This window comes from Ictalurus punctatus, chromosome 23 (genome assembly GCF_001660625.3).
Source record: "Ictalurus punctatus breed USDA103 chromosome 23, Coco_2.0, whole genome shotgun sequence".
NCBI lineage: Eukaryota > Metazoa > Chordata > Actinopteri > Siluriformes > Ictaluridae > Ictalurus > Ictalurus punctatus.
In genome coordinates this window covers 9,819,001-9,825,000 of record NC_030438.2, presented here as the reverse complement: position 1 = coordinate 9,825,000, position 6,000 = coordinate 9,819,001, and the positions used below count along the sequence as shown (strand labels likewise).

Sequence of the window (6,000 nt, the reverse complement as noted above, 5' to 3'; positions counted from 1 at the left end):
GTGTTAGTAACGAGACCGTGTTGCTGATTACGCGCTGCGTAGATGCGCTGATACTGTATATAGTCAGCGTTACCATTTATTCCCAACTTCAGTCACTATCAGTATAGTGTGTGTGTGTGTGTGTGTGTGTGTGTATATATATATATATATATATATATATATATATATATATATATATATATAGTATATATAGTATATGTATATATAGTATATGTATATGTTCAATTTATTTATCTTAGTTTATTTATTATAATTTATTTTAGTTTATATTGTACAAGTACTTATGCATTTTTTTTTAATGGATGTACAAAAAGCACCGAATTAAACAACAGTTCTAAATTAATAATATATATTCTGTTTTTTTGTGTATGTATTGGGTTCTTTTCTGTTTTGGACAAACTGTTGTGTAAAGGTTTAGTCTGAAGTTTATACTTGTAACACTCAGTTTGTGGATTTAATTTTGAATAAACAAAAAAATGGTACTGAAAGTTTGCCCCATCCCATCTGATTAATCGATAATAATAATCGGCCAACTAATCGATTATGAAAATAATAGTTAATTGCAGCCCTGGAGTAGAGTGTAGAATAGAGTAGAGTGCAGTGTGTGTGTGTATAGTATAGAATAGTGTAGCGTATAGTGAGAATAGAGTGTAGAGTAGAGTAGATTGTAGTGTAGAGTGCAGTGTGTAGTGTAGAGTGCAGTGTGTAGTATAGTGTAGAGTGCAGTGTGTAGTGTAGTGTGTAGTATAGTGTAGAGTGCAGTGTGTAGTATAGTGTAGAGTGCAGTGTGTAGTGTAGAGTAGTGTGCAGTGTGTAGAGTGCAGTGTGTAGTGTAGTGTAGAGTGCAGTGTGTAGTGTAGAGTGCAGTGTGTAGTATAGTGTAGAGTGCAGTGTGTAGTGTAGAGTGCAGTGTGTAGTGCAGTGTGTAGTGTAGAGTGCAGTGTGTAGTGTAGAGTGCAGTGTGTAGTGTAGAGTGCAGTGTGTAGAGTAGTGTGCAGTGTGTAGTATAGTGTAGAGTGCAGTGTGTAGTATAGTGTAGAGTGCAGTGTGTAGTGTAGTGTAGAGTGCAGTGTGTAGTATAGTGTAGAGTGCAGTGTAGTATAGTGTAGAGTGCAGTGTAGTATAGTGTAGAGTGCAGTGTGTAGAGTAGAGTGCAGTGTGTAGAGTAGAGTGCAGTGTGTAGAGTAGAGTGCAGTGTGGAGTGTAGAGTGTAGTGTAGAGTGTAGTGTGTAGTGTAGAGTGCAGTGTGTAGTGTAGTGTAGAGTGCAGTGTGTAGTGTAGAGTGCAGTGTGTAGTGTAGAGTGCAGTGTGTAGTGTAGAGTAGTGTGCAGTGTGTAGAGTAGAGTGCAGTGTGTAGTGTAGAGTAGTGTGCAGTGTGTAGTGTAGAGTGCAGTGTGTAGTGTAGAGTGCAGTGTAGAGTGCAGTGTGTAGTGTAGAGTGCAGTGTGTAGTGTAGAGTGCAGTGTAGAGTGCAGTGTGTAGTGTAGTGTAGAGTGCAGTGTAGAGTGTAGTGTAGAGTGCAGTGTGTAGTGTAGAGTAGTGTGTAGTGTAGAGTAGTGTGCAGTGTGTAGTGTAGAGTGCAGTGTGTAGTGTAGAGTGCAGTGTGTAGTGTAGAGTAGTGTGCAGTGTGTAGAGTAGAGTGCAGTGTGCAGTGTGTAGAGTAGTGTGCAGTGTGTAGAGTAGTGTGCAGTGTGTAGAGTAGAGTGCAGTGTAGTGTATAGAGTTAATTAGACACAGCAGTGTAGTGGTTGAAAGCAGCAGATGGTCCTCACTTTCTGCCACTGTATCCAAAATCTGTAATTGTAAAGAAAAGATTATTGAAAGTGGGTCTAATAATAATATGGTTGCGGAGAACACTGATGTGATGAGTAGCGGAGTGTGTGTGCTCGACGCGATTGTGTGTGCTCGACGCGATTGTGTGTGCTCGACGCGAGTGTGTGTGCTCGACGCGAGTGTGTGTGCTCGACGCGAGTGTGTGTGTGGTAATGATCATGGCTGTATGCTATGTGGTGTATTTTAGTTGAGACATCTCAAGCTGTAATTCATCTCTCAGGGAAAATCTCAGCTCTCATTCCATCCATCGTCAGCTGCTCAAGTAACATTGAGGTTCAGTATTTTACTGAGGAAGAAGATTGAGTGTGTGTGTGTGTGAGTGTGTGTGTGAGTGTGAGCGAGTGTGCGACTGAGCGAGTGTGCGACTGAGCGAGTGTGCGACTGAGCGAGTGTGCGACTGAGCGAGTGTGTGTGCGAGCGAGCGAGTGTGCGCGCGAGCGAGTGTGCGTGTGCGAGAGTGAGTGTGCGAGAGTGAGTGTGCGAGTGTGCGTGTGCGAGAGTGAGTGTGCGAGAGTGAGTGTGCGAGAGTGAGTGTGCGCGAGAGTGAGTGTGCGCGAGAGTGAGTGTGCGCGAGAGTGAGTGTGCGCGAGAGTGAGTGTGCGCGAGAGTGAGTGTGCGCGCGAGAGTGAGTGTGCGCGCGAGAGTGAGTGTGCGCGAGAGTGAGTGTGCGCGAGAGTGAGTGCGCGCGAGAGTGAGTGCGCGCGAGAGTGAGTGCGCGCGAGAGTGAGTGCGCGCGAGAGTGAGTGCGCGCGAGAGTGAGTGCGCGCGAGAGTGAGTGCGCGCGAGAGTGAGTGCGCGCGAGAGTGAGTGCGCGCGAGAGTGAGTGTGCGCGAGAGTGAGTGTGTGCGAGCGAGCGAGCGCGCGAGCGAGCGTGTGCGAGAGTGCGTGAGTGAGCGCGTGCGTGAGTGAGCGCGTGCGTGAGTGAGCGCGTGCGTGAGTGAGCGCGTGCGTGTGTGTGAGCGTGAGCGAGTGTGTGAGCGAGTGTGTGAGAGTGCGTGAGCGTGTGCGTGAGCGAGTGCGTGTGCGTGAGCGTGAGCGTGTGCGTGAGCGTGAGCGTGTGAGTGTGTGAGTGAGTGTGTGAGTGAGTGAGTGAGTGAGTGTGTGAGTGAGTGAGTGAGTGAGTGAGTGTGTGAGTGAGTGTGTGAGTGAGTGAGTGTGTGAGTGAGTGAGTGAGTGTGTGAGTGAGTGTGTGAGTGAGTGTGTGCGTGAGTGTGTGAGTGAGTGTGTGCGTGAGTGAGTGTGTGCGTGCGTGAGTGAGTGCGTGCGTGAGTGAGTGCGTGCGTGAGTGAGTGCGTGCGTGAGTGAGTGAGTGCGTGAGTGAGTGAGTGAGTGTGTGCGTGAGTGAGTGTGTGCGAGTGTGTGAGTGTGTGAGTGTGTGAGTGAGTGAGTGTGTGAGTGTGTGTGCGTGAGTGAGTGTGTGTGTGAGTGAGGTAGTTTATAACAGAGGCCTGTGTTAAGAATGGCTGTATGTAATGATGGTTAGCGTTGTGGTGTGATGGAGAGAGATGGTTATTACAGACAGGAATGAAGGCCACAGTGTTACTGTACAAACACAAGAAGTGGAAATGTTGATATTTGTTATTTTGAGACGTTTATCATCTTTTCTGTGTCCAGAGATTTGTTTATTTCCCTCCTGACCTCGCTGTCTGAGTGGAGCAATAATGTTTAATTACGCTGAGCTTCAAGAGCCGTGTTTTCCTTTTAAATAACGGAAATGTCAGGCTTTGTAATTGTGCTCACAAACACAACTGTGTGAACAGCTAAGGGCTTAAAGATGCGCTCTGAAATATTGGTATTTATATGTATTTTTAGACTTCCATAGTCATATGGCATGCTTCAGTTCTCAGAGGAGTAGAGAGAGAGAGGGAGACAAACACGTTTCACACCTCCAATTGCGTGTCATGTGATTAGAGAAGTCAGAACAGCAGTTTGTTATGTGTTTTAGAGTGTGTTACGGGTTGTTACAGGGTTGTTAGGGTGTGTTAGTGGGTGTCAACGGGGTGTGTTGCGGGGTTGTTAGGGTGTGTTACGGGGTGGTTATAGGGGTGTTGCTGCGATTCTGAATTAGCGGTGTTTAAATGTCCAATCGGATGAGTTACTAACTTATTGGTGATAATTTATTCTGATGCCGGGATGGATTCTGATTCACCCACATTTCTGTGGCGTGTTCACACACACACACACACACACACACACATATATATATATATATATATATATATATATATATATATATATATATATATATATATATATATATATATATATATATATATATATTTAATAAGAGTATTTAAATATACTAATTCACAATGTGAATGTTAATAATTCACCTCCTTTAAACGCTCTTCTGCGTCAACAGACTTAAGCACAAACTTTAAAAGGCCTTAGACATGTTTATTTTTGTTCTAACCTCGCTTGTTTTAAGACGATTCCTCGTCGCACTGTATGAGATCCTGATAAACTCTGTTGTGAATTGTGTAACAGACTGTGTGATAGCGTGTGTCTCCACGTAATCCTGAACCTGTTGGTGGGTTTTAGACGAGCGTCGTAGCAGCAGCGCTCACACACTGAGACTTTAATCTCAGATTTCTCACACTCACGCACACTTTGTCGTCGGTCGCAGTGGCACTGAATCGGTCACATTATGCTCTAACACACCGATCTCAACTCAGCACTAAAGAATTCTTTTACCATGTGAGACTTTACCCTGCGACAGCGACACCCAGCTGTAAAGAACGTAACTTGGCTTCATGCTAGTACTGATGTGTAGGTTAAGTGTGTTTACTGTATGAACAATACTGTATAAATATGTAAATGAAGAGCTTTCTCTTGCTTAATGAGTGCATTGTTCATTTCCTGAGTAGTATTTGTGATGCACTGATTCAGGATCAGGTCTCAGTCCACTTCATACAGGAGCCCAGACTGCCTCGGCCATAATATTATACTGGGGGGGAGGGGAACACACACACACACAAAGGGATTTTATTTTCTATTATTTCCATATAGCTTTCTCCTGATTCTGCAGATTTTTGTGCAAATGTTACGTGTATTTTTACGACTCGGCCTGTGGTAACCTGATGTAGTGACTCAGGCACATGCGTTTATTTAACACCAGCACTGTTTACCCGATGGGAAAGGTGTGTGTGTGTGTGTTCAGGGAATGGCTGGTCTCCTTCTCTTGTTCCACTGGAGAAGGAGAGCCATCTAGTGTTAGTTCCGCACTAACCTCGTGCTGAGAGACGGCTGTCTGTGTGTCTGCACTCGTCTGTCTGATGAACCTCCTCTTCCTCTCCCTATCTCTCTGTATTAAAATAATCTGGCCTCGTTTCACCCTGAACACGCTCTCCTTTAATAAACAGACCGGGTCTCCATAGAAGTTCTGGATTCTTGTGTTTCCACAGCAACAGTGAAACTCTATGCTCGGTGTGCCCCCTACTGTCCACCTGCAGTATAACACACCCAACATGCTGTCAGTGCAGCACGACCTGAGAAAGAGCGAAATAATACTTTCCAAAAACAAATTCTCAGCAAATATCGGCTCAGTTTAAACATGTGTAGTTTTTATCTTTTCTGATCTCAGGTGTTAGTCTGTTCTTTTTCCTTAACTTGCACTGCCCCTAGTGGCTATCACATATTAATGAATCCTTTTTTTTGTGGTTTGTTTATTTGTCTGTTTTGACACTTCTTATTTCTTCCTTCGTGTCAACTTTTGAAAATATAATTGCGGCCCTTATTTTAGTTAGTGTAGTTCATTAGTGTGGTTAGTTAGCGTAGTTGGCGGCGTGCTTTTATTTTGTTTTATGCAGTCTGTTATTGCTGAGAGGACAATATTAGTTTTATTTTGTGTGTATTATTTTTAAACTAATTACACTTATTCATGTTGCTTTGAACAATAAAATGGCTTACAGAACAATGTATGAAATTTTAGTTGCATAAAACAGACAAACATAAGCTCAGTCAAACTGCATTATTTATTATAGAAAAACATTCTGCAAGCTGAATCACTTAAGTATTAAACTTAAGTAGAACTGCTTTTTTTAAATCATTAAATCTATTGTTATTTATTGTTATCATTAAAAAGTTTAAAGTACTTTAAAAGTAGCGTCTGAAAACTAGGACATTCAGCACTACAAGATATTAATTTGCTCACTGGACATACACTTGC

At 43.4% G+C, this 6,000-nt stretch overlaps 1 protein-coding gene across 3 annotated transcripts in view; it reads left to right on the top strand.

The window, feature by feature from the left end:
• The window catches only part of stag1b (stromal antigen 1b), a 39,406-nt gene that overhangs the window by 7,411 nt on the left and 25,995 nt on the right, over positions 1-6,000 (top strand). The window lies entirely within an intron of this gene.